Here is a 19394-nt window from a genome sequence, read left to right on the forward strand (position 1 = left end):
TTTGGTACCCTCAGGTGAATAGCATCTGGGCCCCTGGATTTGAATTACCATATGTACTCATTTATTAGCCCGTTCATTCATAAGCTGACCCCCCAAGATGGTTAGGTAAAAATAGCAAAAACTGTATGACCCTTTCATAAGCCGACCCTATATCTCAGGGGTTGGCAAACTTCGTCTTCCGGCCATCATGGTAAGCCGCTGGCGGGTCGGGACGTTTTGTTTACCTGGAGCGTCTGCAGGGATGGAGCCCCTCAGCTCCCTGTGGCCGTGGTTTGCCGTTCCCAGCCAATGGGAGCTGCAGGAAGTGGCGCTGCTTCCTGCAGCTCCCATTGGCTGGGAACAGCGAACCGCGGCCACAGGGAGTTGAGGGGCTCCAAGTAAACAAAAGGCAATGTATTAGATGTGCAATGATTCCATAGAGTTTAAAATCATCAAATTTCAGTGTAGACCTGTTTATAAGCTGACCCCCACTCTTTGATGCGTCACTTTTTTACCAAAAATATTCAGCTTATGAACGAGTATATAGGGTAATTCAAATTGGTCAGAAGATCTGTGTTCTTTACTTATCCTGATCTGCATCTCTTCCCCTTTGCCTGTGGTAACTATGGTAAAGCACAAACATCTTTATGGTTTAGTTCACATGCAGAAAAATCAAAACACAATAACAGAGGCAATGACAGCATCTGCCACTACCATGTATATAAACAGTCCCTCCTTCCTCCTTGAAACCTTAACCACTTCCAACAGGATTAGTAAAAAGAACAGGAGTACTTGTGACACCTTAGAGACTAACAAATTTATTAGAGCATAAGCTTTCATGGGTTACAGCCCACTTCTTCGGATGCATATAGAGTGGAACATATATTGAGGAGATATATGTTCCACTCTATATGCATCTGAAGAAGTGGGCTGTAGCCCACGAAAGCTTATGCTCAAATAAACTTGTTAGTCTCTAAGGTGCCACAAGTACTCCTGGTTTTTTTGCGGATACAGACTAACACGGGTGCTACTCTGAAACAGGATTAGTGCTTCATAACAGCAGCTAAGTGCAGTTAGCATGGCTGATGGTCAAAAAAACAAATGACTGAATAGCCCTTTCCTCAAGCAAGTCTTCATACAGTTGTTGAGAGATTGAGCACTCCCAATTAGAGATGTTCATAAGCAAGTGTGAATAGTGAAGATAAAAACATTGCACAATGAGTGTATTATGAGTTGGCCACTACACTCCACAGCACAAACCCAACCCTAAGGTGATTATCCAGTGGAGGTGCCATGTTATAATTATCTTTAATGTGTGTGATGTCACATGAGCAACCAGCGAATGACCTTTGACTAGAGGGGAAGAAAACCCTCACAAAGCTATGTAGTTCCATGAGCATGTACCTTGCTTGCTGGGGACCAGGACCAGTATGCACTTAGATGATATCAGGCTGCATGTACAGAATTTGTAAACCAGACTTGTCCTGAGCCTGCTCAGGACAAAGCACTCCCCTTTATCCTCACAAATGTTATGGGCTATGCAGCAGGTTATAAGAATGGCATTTGCCACATTGGCATCTAGATGGGTGAATACACAGTCCTAATCAGCTTTCAGCCTACCAAATGTGCCCTCCACAACCATTCTGCAGCTACTGAGCTTGTAATTGAATTTCCTTTTTCCAGGGTCATTGATGTAAGGGTACAGTTTCATGAGACAATTTAGATGTGGATATGTGGTGTCTCCCAAAATAACAGTTGACACAGATACTGTATTCCCCAGAAAAAAAGTATTGTTCTGCAAATACTTCTTTCCCCTTCAAATATGGCCCTGATCTCATCACCCTGGCATCCTGAATATTTCCAGTGTTTCCCATGTTTGTATTCATGAATCTGCCTCTGTGATCCACTAAGCCTTTCAGAATGGTTGAATAGTAACTTTTTTGGTTCACATACTCACTTGCCCCTTGAGATGGGAGTACTGATGGCCCCTGCACAGTTCAGGAACTACATTCTCTGAAATCCAGTTATTACTTCTGGAACTTTTCTTACGGTAATCTCCTGTGGGTAGATCACGGTGTTAATAGCCTCAATAATGTGCACAACTATGACGCCAACAGTAGACTTTCCAACCCCAAAGAGGTTTGCAATGGATCTATAGTTGTCTGGTGTTTCCAGCATCCACTGGGCAATAGCAACCAGCTTCTGAAACAGTATAGCTTCCCTGAATCAAGTGTTCTGTTGCTGGAGGTTTGGTGCAAGCTCTTCGAACAGCTCCACAAAGCTCTTTCCTTATCTGGAAATTCTGACGCCACTGATGGTCAATATAAGAATGTCCATACTGGGTCAGACCAATGGTCCATCTAACCCTGTCTTCCTACAGTGGCCAATGCCAGAGGCTTCAGGTGGAATGAACAGGAGAGGGCAATTATTGAATGATCCATCCTTTGTCATCCAGTCCCATCTGGTAGTCACCCAGTACACGGGATTGCATCCCTGACCATTTTGGCTAATAGCCATTGACCTATCCTCTATGAATTTATCAAATTATTTTTTGAACCCAGTTACAGTTTTGGCCTTCACAACATCCCCTGACAATGAATTCCATAGATTGACTGTGTTGTGTGAAAAGTACTTGCTTTTTTAAAATTGTTTAAACCTGCTATCTATTAATTTCATTGGGTGACCCCTGGATCTTGTGTTATGTGAAGGGTTAGATAACACTTTCTCCATAGTATTCATAATTTTATAGATCTCTATCATATTGTCCCTTAGTCATCCCTTTTCCAAGCTGAACAGTCCCATTCTTTCTAATCTAGTCTCATATGGAAGCTATTCCATATCCTTAATAATTTTTTATGTCCTTCTCTGTACTTTTCCCAGCTCTAACATATCTTCTTCTTTTTTTTAAATGGGGTGACTAAAACTGCACACAGTATTCAAGGTGTGGGGCATAGCATGGATTTACATAGGGTCATTATGATATTTTCTGTCTTATTATCTATCCCTTTTCTAATGGATCCTAACATTTTTCGTTTTTTTTTTTTACTGCTGCCACACATTGAGCAGATGGTTTCAGAGGACTGTCCACAGTGACTCCAAGATCTCTTTCTTGAGTGGTATCAGCTAACTTGGACCCCATCATTTTGTATGTATAATTGGGGTTATGTTTTCAAATATGCATTACTTTCTATTTATCAACATTGAATTTCATCTGCCGTTTTTTTGCCAAATCAGTTTTGTGAGATCCCTTTGTAACTGTTCACGGTCTGCTTTGGACTTAACTATCTTGAAAAATTTTGCCACCTCACCATTTACTCCTTTTTCCAGATCATTTATGAATATATTGAAAAGTACTGGTCAAAATACAGATCATTTGGGGAACCCGCTATTTACCTCTCTCCATTCTGAAAAGTTATCATTTATTCCTACCCTTTGTGTCCTGTCTTTTAACCAGTTTAGTGATCCATGAGAGTGTCTTTCTTCTTATCTCAGCATTAACTTGAACTCAAATTGTTTGTGGTTTGATATCCTTCAGCGTCAGTCTTGAAAATGATATAAAGCCATTCTTAATCTTCAACAATGGGCCATAACTATTTAGTTTTGCAGTCTTTTTAATTATAGTGTCAAAATTTGTAATGTGATAGATATTGTGCAAGATTTGTCAATACTATGTTTATATAAAAGTCAGAATTGAATAGAAACATAATATAACTGCTGAGCGATGAATAAAAAAGTGTTTGTTTCATTGTAGGGTGCCACCCGTTTTTATCACCAATAACATAAGAAAAGCAGGTGGATATTTTGCAAAGCAAACTATTCATGGAGAAGTATACGGAATTCAAATTACGTTTTAGATGTAGCAAGTACTGGCTTTTTGAGCAGTAAATGGTTTAAAATTGAAACCTGAAAAGCGTCCAGAGTGAGGAGCTAGCTTTAACATTTGAACTCTAAAGCACTGTGAAAAAAGAATATGAAGGAAGAGACAAGAATTGTTTATTCATGTGTGAAGTAGTTGAAGTGAAACTCAAACTTTTGACATGCTCTGTTTAAGAGCCAGTTTTTAATCCCAGAAGTACAGCAAGCTAGAGAACCTGCTAGTCCGCTTGCGTGCATAAGCAGATTTTTTTTTTTTTGGAGACACAGGATGTCTGCACATCTAAAATTAGAAACTGGCCTTTAGACTTTTTCAGAGAGGGCCTTCTCATTTCCAGCTGTTGCATATGTAGGAGACCAGTTAATCCTTGGTGATTATGCCCCACAGCAACTATTTTTTTAAAAGTTACTACTAATTGTCAATACTGGGACTGGTTCACTGATTCCCACTGACTCCACAGGCTGGGAACTGGTCCACTCTCTCTAATTTCATCCTTTCCATTATCCATCAGAACCTGTTTATAAAATCCCAATGGTGTTACTTTCATTTGTTCTTCTACTGCTCACTAGAGATCTTATTGTGATCTACACACTCTTACATGGAAGACGACAGCATTAGAAAAGCCTAAATTGCATTGGGGAAAAAGAACACTCAGATTATAAATGATTATTATATTGTGGTAGCACCTAGAGGCCTCAGCCAAGTCAGGCCCTATTGAGCTAGATACTGTGCAATTATGCAGTAAATGACAGGCCCCGCCCCAGAGACCTTATAGTCCAAAAGAGAAGGCAGAACCAGTGTGAAACAAGCCAGGCAGAAGGGGTGAGAGAGAGGATAGAATAATAAGGTGACTTACTGTAGACTAGCTGTGTGCACAATTCATAGGTGCAATAAGCTATTCAGTAAGTAATCACAGTTCACCACATCCCTAGCCATTATTCAATGACCTGTAGTTATTATGGGAGACGTAAAGGCTTTGTGGATTTTAATTTGCTCTCCTTTCCTTCTCTCTCTCAGATATATACTGTCTCTAAATAAAAATTAGGAATCTAAGTTTTTGCTTCCTGTCACAAAAAGCAATCAAGTTTGGCAAGATTTCGCTTTTATATACCCATGCTGTTATAGAACTGGATATATCATCACTGATGAACAAAATGACTGGCTATTATTATGGTCTAATACATTCACTGATATGTTTGTTTTATAATATACTGAATGTTCACAAAGGATATGTCAATGAGCCCAGATATAGATAGAATATATGGAGATTGATGACAAATAAAAATAAGGTGTTGAGAAACTATTGCCTCTATGTTCTACCTATAAATAAGATGAAGATAGAATACAGATCTTTTTCAGATCTCTGAAACTATTTGGTTTGGCATTTGAGGTAAAGATTTTAGATGATTCATATCTGATCTGGACTGACTCACCCATTCTATATCTATTTTACTGGAACTGGGTACCATTGTGCCATAAACTTGTATGAGTAAATAGCCTGACAGCAAAAAAAGCTCTTAGCCTGCCTTTTAATGGTACTTTGAAAAGCCAAGAAAACCAAATGCCACCATTTTCAGCCTTTTTATTTTCATTTTTGTTTTCACTGAAGATTCACAGTCTTCACTGGAGAGAAAGAATGAGCCAATATCGTTTTATTGGTTTGATTTGGAAATGGAAGCCATTCCTCAGCCCAGATTTTGTTGATTGTCTCAGTTATTTATTTTGAGGGGGTGGGGCAAAAATGTTGTTTGCTGCCTTGGTGGCCAGGAGTAACAGCTGGTATTTTCTATCCTTGAAAGGAATGCCAAGGATAGAGCTACGTGGGGAACTGGTGGTGCAAAAGACTCAGAAATCTGTCTGAGCAGCTGTCACTGCTATGTGCATAGTGCAAATATGCAAAATGTTGCTTTGAGTTGCCAAAGCCTTCAGTGATTTTGGCAGCTTATAGTTATAATACTGGATGTTCTGTGGATGGCAACAGCAGTAGCGGTGTCATGTCTCTTTTCAGTGTGTAGGAAGATGCTGAGTCTTTCATTTCAGTGCATGTGTTTACTGAGGCATTGCCAGTGGGACGGCAGAGGCAAGACTGTAGCATCAATATGCTTCACTGGCTTCAGATATGGTTTGTTCTTTAAATTAATTTATTTTGCAGTCAACTGATGATTGGCTGCTTCATCTTTAGTTATCTCCACAGGGCCATGAGGAAGAGATACAAGAAGGGTCTGAGAAGAAGTGTAATTTGGATACAGGTACAAAGAGAACAAAATGTGAGTTTTGTTTCCATGCAGGAATTTGTTAAGTAAGACACCACTGTATAGAAGTTTCTTCTTTTAATTTAGAGTGAGTGTAATTTTAATAAAATGAGATTAAGGGTGAACTCCTGGCACTATTGAAGACAATGGGAGATTTGCCATTGACTTCCAAGGGCAGAATTTAACCCTGAGCAATGGGCAAACAAAATGCAGGCAAGATCCTTTGTGCAGCTTGGACAATGTAGCTCTACACTGATTGGTAACACTTATGACGTAGTCCAGTACCTATGTGAAAATGAAGTTGAGAGTCATGTCCAACTGTTTGGTGACTGTCATTTTTTCATGTGCAGGGACTAGGTTGAGACTAGCATGTTCCTTTTAAGGATCTGCTCATGCCATTGATAGTGCATGGGTGGGTGGATTGGTGCAGGATTGGAGCCAAAGGTCTTCAAAAGTACACAAAATAAAAAAACAAAACGCTAGATCAGTGAACTTAACCAATTTATGTCCCACTGAAAGTTAGCCTGTGTAGAATAGCTTTATACTGCAAGAGCCTGTCTTTTTCCCTGATCCACGTCAGTCCTATTCAAATGTATACAAAAGAAACAGGAACTTCTGGGACTCATCCTTTTACAAATACAATGTACTAGACAAAGCACTTTTCTTATCAATCACTAAACATCCAAAGTACAGTGGAACTCTGAGCAAAAAACAGCGTGGGCACATAAGAGAGAAATCTTGCCAGACAAGCTTGATTGCTTTTTTTGAAAGAGGATTACAAAATTAGAATAGCAAGTGGTAGTGGAATTTAGTAAAGCACTTTATGAAATCTTACTCTCAAAAATAATTCAGATTGCCTTGGAGAGGAACACTGACATGTGGACTGAACACTGGCTGAAGGAACATCAACAAAGGGTAATCATAAACTGCAACATGTTGATTTGGGAGACGGTATTTAGTCAGATAACACAGGGATCAATGTTAGGTCAGGTCATTGAAAACCTCTGTTCAATGTGCAGCAGCAGTGAAAAAAGCAAACAAAATGAATATGGAATGGGGTGGAGAATAATTTAGAAAATATTATTATACCATTATATCAATTGGGTTCACCCTCACCTGGACTACTGTGTATAGTTCTGCACACCCAAACTCAAAAAAGGATATTGCAGAATGCAAAGTGGTTCAGGTATGGATGACAAGAATGATTAGGTGTATGGAAAAACTCTCATATGAAGAGAGATTGAAAAGATACGGATTGTTAATTTTAAAGAAGAGCTAAATTAGAGAACACATGATAAAAGTACAGTCTGCTAATTACTCCATGAACTACGGTGTAGAGGATCCATTAGAAATGTATCAGTTGTAATCTTGTTTTCTAATTTTTTATCTCAGGGGAAAAAAGAAGAAAAATATACATAACCGATATACAAAGCATCCACTGTAGTTAAAAATGAAGATAGTGTATATATTAGGTACAAATAATTTTGTTATACATTTGTGGATTATCCATTGGTACCTGAATACAGTGTCTGAAGAAAGCTCAGTTCAGTCTGATCAATACCACTGGTCTACAATTTTTGAGAAGTCGTCTGCTTCAGAGATAAAATGTGCTATTCATTAGGTATTTTGATGTGCTGAATTCAAATATGATAATTAAAACAACTGATTGGCTACTGTTTTAAGATATTTAAGTTTTTACATTTTATGTCTCTGTATATTGTGTAGATAGTAGAGTTTTAATCATAAATTGTAAACCTAGGTCTTTTCATGTGTTTATGGTTGCTTTACATGATAATATTTCACCTGTCCTGTTTATGTAACACTTTAAAAATCAGCAAAAGGGTTATATAAATAAAATTTATTATGAAACAAAAGGCAAAAAACTATTATGTACATAGTTTAGTCCTATTTAGTGTCTACTCGGCGCTTCTTGGCTTGTCTCTTGTATTCATTAAATGGAGCATCTCTTGTCCTGTCCAGCAACAGTCTGCAAGCATTGATGGGCTCCATTTGCCCTGATAGCGTTTCTCCATTCTTGCAATGTCCTGGTGAAATCGCTCGCCGTGCTCGTCGCTCACTGCTCTGCAGTTCGGTGGAAAAAATCTAGATGAGAGTGCAAAAAATTTATCTTTAGTGACATGTTGCAACCAAGGCTTTTGTATGCCTTGAGGAGGATTTCCATCAACAACCTGTAGTTGTCTGCCTTGTTGTTTCCGAGAAAATTTATTGCCACTAACTGGAAGGCTTTCCATGCTGTCTTTTCCTTGCCACGCAGTGCATGGTCAAATGCATCATCTCGAAGAAGTTCACGAATCTGAGGACCAACAAAGACACCTTCCTTTATCTTAGCTTCACTTAACCTTGGAAATTTTCCACGGAGATACTTGAAAGCTGCTTGTGTTTTGTCAATGGCCTTGACAAAGTTCTTCATCAGACCTGGCTTGATGTGTAAGGGTGGTAACAAAATCTTCCTTGATTCAACAAGTGGTGGATACTGAACACTTTTCCTCCCAGGCTCCAATGACTGTCAGAGTGGCCAGTCTTTCTTGATGTAGTGGGAATCTCTTGCACGACTATCCCATTCGCAGAGAAACCAGCAGTACTTCGTGTATCCAGTCTGCAGACCAAGCAAGAGAGCAACAACCTTCAAATCGCCACAAAGCTGCCACTGATGTTGGTCATAGTTTATGCACCTCAAAAGTTGTTTCATGTTGTCATAGGTTTCCTTCATATGGACTGCATGACCAACTGGAATCGATGGCAAAACATTGCCATTATGCAGTAAAACAGCTTTAAGACTCATCTTCGATGAATCAGTGAACAGTCTCCACTCATCTGGATCGTGAACGATGTTGAGGGCTGCCATCACACCATCGATGTTGTTGCAGGCTACAAAATCACCTTCCATGAAGAAGAATGGGACGGGATCCTTTTGACGGTCATGGAACATGGAAACCCTAACATCACCTGCCAGGAGATTCCACTGCTGTAGTCTGGAGCCCAACAGCTCTACCTTACTCTTGGGTAGTTCCAAATCCCTGACAAGGTCATTCAGTTCACCTTGTGTTATGAGGTGTGGTTCAGAGGAGGAGGATGGGAGAAAATGTGGGTCCTGTGACATTGATGGTTCAGGACCAGAAGTTTCATCCTTTTCCTCTTCCTCGTCTGACTCAAGTGAGAATGATTCTGGTGCATCAGGAACCAGCAGTCCTTCTCCGTGGGGTACTGGGCGTATAGCTGATGAAATGTTTGGATAATGCACACTTTTTCTTCTTTGATACACCTTTCCCAACTGGAGGCACCATGCAGAAGTAACAATTGCTGGTATGATCTGTTGGCTCTCTCCAAATCATTGGCACTGCAAAAGGCATAGATTTCCTTTTCCTGTTCAACCACTGGTGAAGATTTGTTGCACAAGTGTTGCAGCATATGTGTGGGGCCCACCTCTTGTCCTGATCTCCAATTTTGCAGTCAAAATAAAGGTGATAGGCTTTCTTAACCATAGTGGTTATACTGCGCTTTTGTGATGCAAAACTCACTTCACCACAAACATAGCAGAAGTTATCTGCACTGTTCACACAAGTACGAGGCATCTCTGCTCACTTTGGCTAAACAGAAATGTGTCCCTTTGCAAAATCAAACACTGACAAATAAGAGAGCACGACACTGTATGATTTCTAGAGCTGATATAGGGCAATTTGTTCAGCAGAGTGATGTAAGCTTCGTTATGATTGCATCATCCATGACTTCTAGGAATAACATGATGCAATTCATGTCATGTATGATGCAATGCCAGCTTCAGATTGCATCATTCATTGTTGTGCCTAAAAAGCAAATACTGTCCAAACCCAGTCATAGATTTATTCATAGATCCAGTCAAAGATGTATTTTAATAATTTCTGGTTTAAATTGAGATCCCTTCCCTTTATAACTCACTTATCCTCCGCCATTCCCAAGTCAAGGGTCGTATATACTGACCCAATAGCATATCTTGAAAACTAGAGCCAATCAACAATTTTAAGCATCATTTTCGTTCTCAGTGACCCAGAAGTAGTAAAGTTTGACTACATTTATTTCAGAAGCATTTTGGCTGTAGAGCAGTGTACCCTCTTTCAGTGGAGTGGAAGGATGGCATTGTGTGTATCAGAGGACTATGAAAGAAGTGATCTTTACTCATGGCTCTGCCATGGATCTTTATTCACAACTACTTTGTGTTTCTGGGCAAGTTGCCTAGGGCTAAATTTTCAAAAGTGGCTCTAATTTTGAATGCCTCAATTTGCTGGTCCGAACCTTCCTGTGCTGCTATTTTCTCCTCTGTAAAATGAGGACAATACTATCTATCTGACAGGAGTTTTGTGAGGCTTAATCCGGTCGTCACACATTTTGAGATTCTAGGATGGAGGGTGTCATAAGAGATTGAAACATTCTATTACTTTGGTGGGCAGATACAGAAAAGTACATGGTTCCTTCCTATTTATAGGATTTGGACACTGTAGGATTTGAACTTTTTTGAACAGATTTATCATGTCCTTTCAAATACTCCTGTCAGAAATACTCAGTTTCAGAAGTCTTTAATCTAAGGATATGTGGGGGGGAATTATCGGGATCTTATCTCCCCCTCAATGTGCTCATACAACTCCCATTAGTGTTAATGGGAATTTTGCTCTAATCAAAGCTAGACGTGACCTCTTTTTGTCTCTGCTTTCCATTTTGGAGAGACACTTTCAGCCTACAAGTTATTACAAATATAACCACAAATGGCTGTGTTAAAAACCAGCAACAAACATTAAAAACAAATTATGTCCTCAAAAACAGAAGAGTGCATATTACCTATTTTGAGGGCATAATTTGTTTTTAATGTGTTTTAAACAGAGAGATTTATTTTCTCTGTGTGTGTTAGTGCGTGCACACATGGGTGAGACTTATTTTCACATCGGTAATGTTACCAGACTTCAATTAAAATGTATTTTTAAAGTACTCTGTATAAAGGGTCTTGCATAAATTCAACCTCTCCTTAGGTAAGCCCGGCTAGCATAAAAAGAATTAAATGATTTCTGTTAGCCACTTATAAAAGATAACTACTGGACACAGAATTCAAGTGCTTACCTTTTAAAGATGTAGCTTAATGTATCATAGTTCCCTCTTTGCAATTACTTTCATTATTTCCCTTATCTCAGTGCTTCTCAACCTTTTCCAAGTCAGGATCCTTTCTTCTACACCAGGACCCACTTCCCATCCAGGTGAGATTTCGCTAGGATTCCTTCCCCCTTCTAATTTAGCATTATAGGAAAGGCAGAGTTAATTGCAACCCGCTGACACATGTCCATAACCCCCAGATTGAGATCATATCTTATGGCTTTAAAAAAATCAGGCTAACTGGAGTGTGGAAGAGAAATTGTGGAGCCCATCTCTCCCAGCTGCCAGAAAATAGTCAGAAAGAGGGTGGTGGACTCTTCCAATCATGGGAAGAGGGTTGTAGGGGGGAGGAGAAGTCCTTTCTTATATCATCCAGAAGCAGGAAGGGGAATAAAGAGAGAGGGCTTTTTCTTTCATATTTGTTAGACACCTGGTAGTTATGATTGATGTGAAAGATGGAACTTCCCAGTCAGGCCCGTGGACAGTGTCATGGTCACATGCACAGTTCACCATTAGCCCCTAGATTTTGTTTTTAAAAGGTTAAAATTCAAGAAATGAAACAACTGTGCTCCCCCATGAGCTATCAATATCCAGTGAGGTGATAAATGAATTACAAAAGCAATTCCAGTCATGCTAAAAGAGTCCAAACCCCATGTTGTTTGTTCATGCTAACTCTTTCAATATGCCATTCTGCCTGCAAGGGAAAATTTATCACTTGAGCATGGGTAATATTACATAGTTTGAAAAATTCTTGTTTTGCTGGATATTAAAATGGCATGAAAACCTACAATCCTTTTGTAGCATCTATTGAACCAAACCGTAGTTTATGCACTTCCCTTCCAGAAATGCAAGAGGATTGGAGCAAAGCTCAGTGAAAACTGGGGATAGAGCATGGAAAGGGGTGGGGAATAGCAGTTGCACAGCATGCTTTCTTCCATGGAGGGGAAGGAAAGTTTTTCCAGAAGAAGCATGCAGGGATACAAAGAGACCTGAATACAGGAGTAGCCATTGTCTGTGGCATTCTTCTTTCCTATTAGAATGGCTATTCACACAAAGGGGAATTATGTAGCATGGGAAACCACAAACATAGGAGCCACTGTAATGGAGGGAAGGGGCAGACAACATTGTAGAGAAATTATCACACTGCAAGTTATTTCTTCCTTCCCCATAAATCTCAGCCACAGAGGCTGTGCCACCCACCTGGTCTATAAGCCTTTTGGATGAACAATGAGTCTCTGTAAGGCATCTGAGGGACTGTGCAGTAAGGCACTATGCTTTACAAGATACTAGCAAATACACTGCACAATCCTGCAGTGGCAGGGAAATTGTCCAGATGATCTAGCCAAACTTTCCCATCTCTAATTTTGAAGAATCTAGGAAACAATTTGGCTCTTCCTTCAGGGTTGAATTTTTTTTATTTTGTATTTATTTATTTATTGTTAAATAATGGACATCTGTACTGTTAGGTACTGTATATTTTACATGGGAGTTGAAACTGAACATAATGTAATCCACTTAGGGCTTTATTAACTAAACCAATATGACTTTTATTGATGAGTAGAACAAGATCTTTGCAAAAAAAGAAACCAGACCTATAATTCTGACTTAAATAATTTAGGGAAGAGCAAAATGCTGAAAGTGGAGAATGTCACCTAAAGACAAATGAAAACAACGCCCTGTAAAGTCTATAGCAGAAATCATAGTATTTATATCACATGCCACTCCCCACCACCTGCTTCCCCCCCCCCTCCCCAAGAAAACCCCTTCTTCAAAAAGCTGCGGATGGAGAAAAAGAAATAAAGATCCACAAAGGAAGAGAAAACCACTGATGAGCAATTCCTTCTTTTTTTAATTGTAACCAAAATATGGTGGTAATAAAATGATCTTTCCTTTATTTTGTCTAAATATACTTTGCAATGCAGTTTTAAGAAAACCAGATGATGATTTTGACTAAATATCAGGAAGAAAAAGGGGATAAAAACCTCAAACTTGACCATGGTAAATTCATCAGGAGATCAGATTTTCTGCAATTATTAGCTCTAGTGCTAACAGTCTGTGAATAGTGTCTTATGCATAGATGCTATTTTTGGAACCTGAACATTAGAAATTACAGTTTGGTTTTCAGCCTTTATAAACAGTATTATGTAATTTCCTACAACTACTAAAATGGATAATGAATCTAGATGACAAGCATTTCCTCATTATCATGCTTAAATAAACTAAACAGGAGGCAGTGATTTAAGGGTACTAATTTTAATCTTGTGGAAATACAAAAGGCTGAACTAAAGGGCAGGTTTTAGTGTACCATTTGATAGTTAGATTATTCATGTGGTCAGTTGAACTACAATATGCTAGTAGGATGGTATAAAAGATCTAAAAACGTCAGCATTATCCCTTTTTATAATGTGGTTACTCATCATAGTTTTATTTCTATAAGAGCTGGCTTGAATTCTATGGTTCCTAGGGGACAGTGGGTGGGGGGCAGCTTTCCCTGTCCCAAATGTGTCTATAATTGATGGAGAAAGGACTTTATGGACCGCACTACAAACACACAAGATTGTTAGCTCAACTTCTCTCCTCCCCTCCCTAACAAACACTATAGAGATATTTATTGAACGGTTGTACTTTTTTACTCCACACACATCTTATTTTTATAACTTCTTGATAAAATGTACTGTATTTCATATGATATAAAATGAAGAGCTATGATGTGTCTGTCATATCATTTATCAGAGAGAGATGGGAGATAAATTGATTTGATCAAGAGTTGTTAGTGCTAGATGGTTGAAGGTATGTTGAAGTTCAGTTTTCTTCCTATTTCGTAGGATCTCTTTCTGCTGAAAGTATCTCGTTATTGTCCATACTGTGCTCAGTGCTGTCCAAGATCCTGATTGGTTCTTGCTATATGTAATAATGTAATGATTTCCAGAACCTGAGCTGGGAATGGCTGTTTTTAATCTCTTCTTTTAACATTTACTGTTATGTATTGAAACTCTCCAGTTATGTGAGTAGTTAACTGGAGATAACATATACCCACAAAATCTATGAATAGGATTAACAGCTTCTTTGGCAAAGTGACTCCCCAGCCAGTACCTTGCCTTGTGGCTAAGAATGTCATTATAGGGTTTCATCCTCTGTAATCCTGTCACCCAGGTCTGCTAATGCAGTGGGGTTCCCAAACCTTTTAGTAAGGCAACCCAACAACAGTATTTTGTCTTTTTTTGTCACCCACCCTGGGTCCAGATTTGTTTGGGGGAACCAAAATGATAGTCCAGCATCTTTCTTCTCTCTCTCTCCCTAGATGGAGGGGCAGCTGGACCAAATTTCAATGAGTGGCATTGTGATCTGGCACAAAGGTCACATAGCTGACTAGGTTTGGACTGCCAATCTGGGTGACGCTGCTACCCCATTTGCCAGATCTCAATGGCCAGAGGTGACTCCATCTGCCAGGTTGCACAGGCCAGAGCGGGGACGCAGGCCCAGCCCCACTGGACAGGAGCCACTGCTGCAGAGTGAATGCAGGATGGGCTCTCGCTCTTCCTTTTTCCTCTCCAGGGCCTCCCTTCCACACCAGGCCCGTGACCACCTGGAACCTTCCCACAACTCACTGGTGATTTCAGCACCCACTGTTTGGGAAATATTGCCCTAATGATCCCCTTTTTGCCTTGCAATTCAGCCCTCCAGCCAGGTAACCTTTGGTTTCACCCCTTTCAGGGTAAACCAGTGTGTTCACCCGGTAGTCCCAGGCCCTCATACTGTGTTGACAGTCCTGGGCCAGGCCTAATAGTCCTTCTGGCCCCTTGTGCCTATGGTCTTCTGGCTACTTCTCCTGGTGAGGCTGTAGGGGAACCCAGTCTCTCTTTCTACCCTGTGTACCAATCCAGACACCCTTGCCGCAAGTGGTTAAGGTTTGTCTGGTGAGACCTCTTGTTTCTTCCCTGGACGACTACCCACAATGTGTCTATCATCACTTCAAGGTGCTCATATTCTCAGCAGGGGTCTGTCCTGGGGCCTATACCCTAGACTCAATCCTCAAGGTAACAAAGGAAGAGAAACTATTTTTTTTTAAAGAGAGAGAGAGAGGGAGAGTGGCTCCAGTTTCTTTGTCTTAACCAGATCCTCCTGCCATCTGTCTTACTACTCTGCATTCACAGTAAATCTAAGGTAGTTTAGCATTTTTTGCCATGCTCCTCTCTGGGTGCTGAGAATGAGAGGTCTATCCCCATCCCTGGCTACGGCCTTGTGGACTGAACTCCTTTTTCAAGGCTCTTACTTCTCCAAGATTGCCATCCCAGTCACAGGAGCCACACAGCAGAGCTGCCTGGGGCCCAAGTGCTCTTTAATTCTTCTCTGCCTAGTGCATGGTTGTACACCCATCACAGCATCTTACTGTTATATTGCGAGTAAAGTCCTTTCAGAATATGTGAAGTGTAGGTAATAGCTTCACAATTAACTTTGCCAGAAGCATTCAGTTCTAACTCTCTCTCTCTCTCTTTTTTTTCCCAGGAAATCCTTTGAAGCTGGTAGTTCTCATGCTTAAATCCAGCCCAAGAGTGCTATTTTCAGGAAACTTTCATGAAAATGGAGTGACTCTAATTTGAGGCATGTCACTATTAAAAATGTATACGTTTCTATTTTTAAAGTATTCTCCCACTCATACAGTAACTTGTTTTTATTAGTCAGCTCAAAAGCAACTTCAGACTTATCATGCATTAGTACTTGTCATGCACTTAGGGGAAAATCCTGCTCTATGAAGAATCCTTAGCAGCAGAACTAGTGTGGTTCTGCTGCACAAGGAAAGGCGTAACTTTTATGCCATGGAGCAACAATCAGTGGTGGGTACCTACATACTAGCAGACAGATGGGGACGGTCCAGTCATTGGCAGGAGGAGAGATGGGTCCTATGTTACTCTTCTCCTTGCAAGACCATGTAAAGGTCAGTAAAGATCACACCAGCCAATTGACTGAAGAAGTCCACACACAGTGATTCCTTAGACACTCTCTGGCCTAGGGAGAGAATCTCTCTCCCCTGTGCTTCTGTTCAGGTGGGTGCACACTCAGATTTTATAGCCAAATCATTGTTGGTGAATTTTGAAACATTGGATTTTGTGTTTAAATTCTCAACTATAATACTGAGGTAACAACAAAGAGCAACTGGGGAAATACATTTTTATCCCTAACTTTGTACAAGCAGTGTTTGTTTGTTTGTTTTTTATTTGTTTACTATTTTTGCAGTTGAACTTGCCTCAAAGTTATTTAGATTTATTTGTTTCCAGGGAGTCTAGAAGAAGGGATGTAATATTCTTCAATTTTTTTTTATTTAGTTGCGGATTGGTCCTGCTTTGAGCTGGGGTTGGACTAGATGACCTCCTGAGGTCCCTTCCAACCCTGACATTCTATGATTCTATGATTTTATTATATGAATTCAAGACTCTCCCTAATAGATGCTAAAGGTAGAAGTCATTCTCTGATGTAAAATATCACCTCTGTCAGTAGTAGAGTCATTAATGGGTTTAATGTAGAACATGCACATTGATTGACATTGCTGTAATGTTGTTTTCTGGCCTATTGCTATCCAGTGATGAAATTATTGTGGCGGGGGGAGGACTAAAATATGGCATCCTTCTTTAATGCAGAGTGCCACCGTCTTTGGTCATATTTTTAGGGATATTCATTTCTGCATGAGATGCTTTGGAGTAACCTCAAAATATGGAATGATACTGCAGGTTTGACTTGGCATTTCTTGTGAACTTGCCATTTTTCTGAAAGTAAATCTGAACATTCTAAAATGTACAGGCTTGGTAGATTTGCGATTTTAAAAGGAACAGCAAACAGTTAAGAGAGAATATAGTACTCAAGTTGATGAAACAGGCTCAAAAGTAATAAATCTTGTAAAGACGTTGCAGCAGGTGTACTTCAGATAAGTAGTAGCTTAAAGTCTTTAAAGGTCATTTGCAATTCAATTAGAAACCTATATCTGTATTCCATGTACCTTAAAAGGGAGTATGCAACGAGCAGAAAAAGAAATTATTTAAATCTGCTAAATTTGGTCCTCATACTACCGTCTGAGCCAAAACATATGAAATCAGTGCCTATGGGATTCAGGATGTTCTGTTATTGACCATTATTTGCTTATTTCAAATGGACACTAAGTATTCCATATTTAAAATGTAAATTATTACCAACAATAGTATTTTATGGCAGAAAAGAATCCTATACAGCAGGCAAGGGATTTGAATTTCTAATAAGAAAATGTCCAGAGTGATATTTTGTCATTCTTTTGAGAATTTAAAGCTTTAAAGCTTGTGTCTTCTACAAACAGAATTTGGTCCAATAAAAGATATTACCTCACCCACCTTATCTCTAAGTTGAACATAGATGATTCCCCAAAATATCACACTCCTCTGCCATCACAAGTGTCAAGAAGTCAATGGAATTGCAGCTGGTAAATATTTAGATACCACGGACTTTATCTGGCCCTGCTGAGCTGTGCTCATTGAAGGATCAGGCAAAGGTTGATTTTGAAGCCAGACAAGAACTATCCCAGTTCCCAGCATAAGTCAGAGCAGCCCTCAAACTGTTTGTTCTTGCACCTGGTTATCAAAGGCCACTAAGGGCTATTACAACAGCTACGTATAGGAGGAGAGCAGGACATACTCTCTTGCCCTGGGAATGCGCCCTTTGCTTGGACCTGAGACAGGAACTAGGAGAGAGCTGTTGTATTGGCTCTGCATCACATTCCCTTTATGTAAAGGGAATCCCTAGGTGCCAGCTAAGCCAGATTTCTAGCTGCTTTGTGCTGATGTAGTGGGACTCAGAATCTGGCCCTGCATTTTTGATTACAAGATTTACAAAAAATGAAAGTTTTGAATCCCTTGAAAGTCTCACACATGTACATTACACAGACAACCCAATGATCATGACACAGACATAAATGCATGCCATATTTCAATTTATTTTGGTGATTTTGTTTCATTAGGTTTTAATTGAATTAATACTTCAGCTAACACTTGAAAACTGAAATTCCTAATTTTATAGGAAGCCATCTCACAGTGAAGAAGTCTAAAGCTATCAACTAATTATAAGAGAGTTTGAATGTCAGGCATTATGTTAATGAAATGAATAACCTCTTTAACCTGCTCTTTTAGCATGATGTTGTGAACTGTGCCAAAGCAGTGCAATAAAGTATACTGAATGACTATAATAGAGACAAATGTGTACATAATGATAATTCTTTTGTTCTTCTATCTCTACTGCAGAAATACTTCAGATGCCTGCCTTGAAGGTCAGATTTCTTTTTTAATGTTTAAGTTCATCACTAAGGTGAAAGCAAAATTTGAGGTTTTTTTGTGATACTTAAAAAAATAAAACCTTTACACTCTTAAGAATTTATGGCTCTTATCCTTCTTCCATGTTTATGGCTAAACTCCCTTTGATGCCAATGGGATAAAAATTGGTCCATATGTATTTTTTTTCCCTTTTCTCCCAAATTTTTGACTAATTTTCTTAGACTGAAAAGCTTTCCTGACCATGTAACTTCTCTGTTCTTTGAGTTTCATATCTACTTGTTCAAAATATATGTGTGTATATATATATATATAGAGAGAGAGAGAGAGAGAGTTTTCTCAGGTAGTCGTTTCAGGCAACAAGACAAAAATGTGCTTCTACTTGTGCATTCTGTTTGATTCTTCTCCTTTTTCTAACTGGACTTGATCTGAAGTCCATTAAATCAGTGGGATTCAAGCCCATGGAGAAGACATATGTGGATGTCTATAACAATCACACAGATTTCAGGAGGAAAACCTTCCAGATATGATATTGTACAGAATCCCAGAAAGAAAGTGGTGTCACATTCTGTAAAAGGAGAAAAAAGTTTATAATTCCAATATGGGGCTAAAGTCATAGTTGATGTAAAGGGTGATAGGAGTTGCATGGTGGGGTTAAGTTAATCAGGAAATAGGTACAACACCAAAGTAATCTAAGTTACGCCAATCTTTAGATAATTGGTTGTACTAAAATTAACCTAATTTCACTTAGTCATGGTGGGATAGATCCTCAGATAGTGTAAATTATTGTAGCACCATTGAAGTCAAATGACAAGTTACACTAGCTGAGGATCTGCCCCTTGGGTTTGTATAGATTAAGAACAGCAG

The 19394-nt window shown here is 39.4% G+C and overlaps 1 long non-coding RNA gene across 1 annotated transcript; it reads left to right on the top strand.

Annotated features, from left to right (window-relative positions):
* The first annotated feature begins 5859 nt into the window (after positions 1-5859).
* LOC112059432 (uncharacterized) lies at positions 5860-16391 on the top strand. Its single transcript, XR_002888739.3, has 3 exons — positions 5860-5975; positions 6048-6120; positions 15748-16391. It is a non-coding gene; the product is annotated as an uncharacterized LOC112059432 (long non-coding RNA).
* The last annotated feature ends 3003 nt before the right edge of the window (positions 16392-19394 follow it).

The sequence above is a fragment of the Chrysemys picta genome, chromosome 6 (assembly GCF_011386835.1).
Source record: "Chrysemys picta bellii isolate R12L10 chromosome 6, ASM1138683v2, whole genome shotgun sequence".
Classification (NCBI taxonomy): domain Eukaryota; kingdom Metazoa; phylum Chordata; order Testudines; family Emydidae; genus Chrysemys; species Chrysemys picta.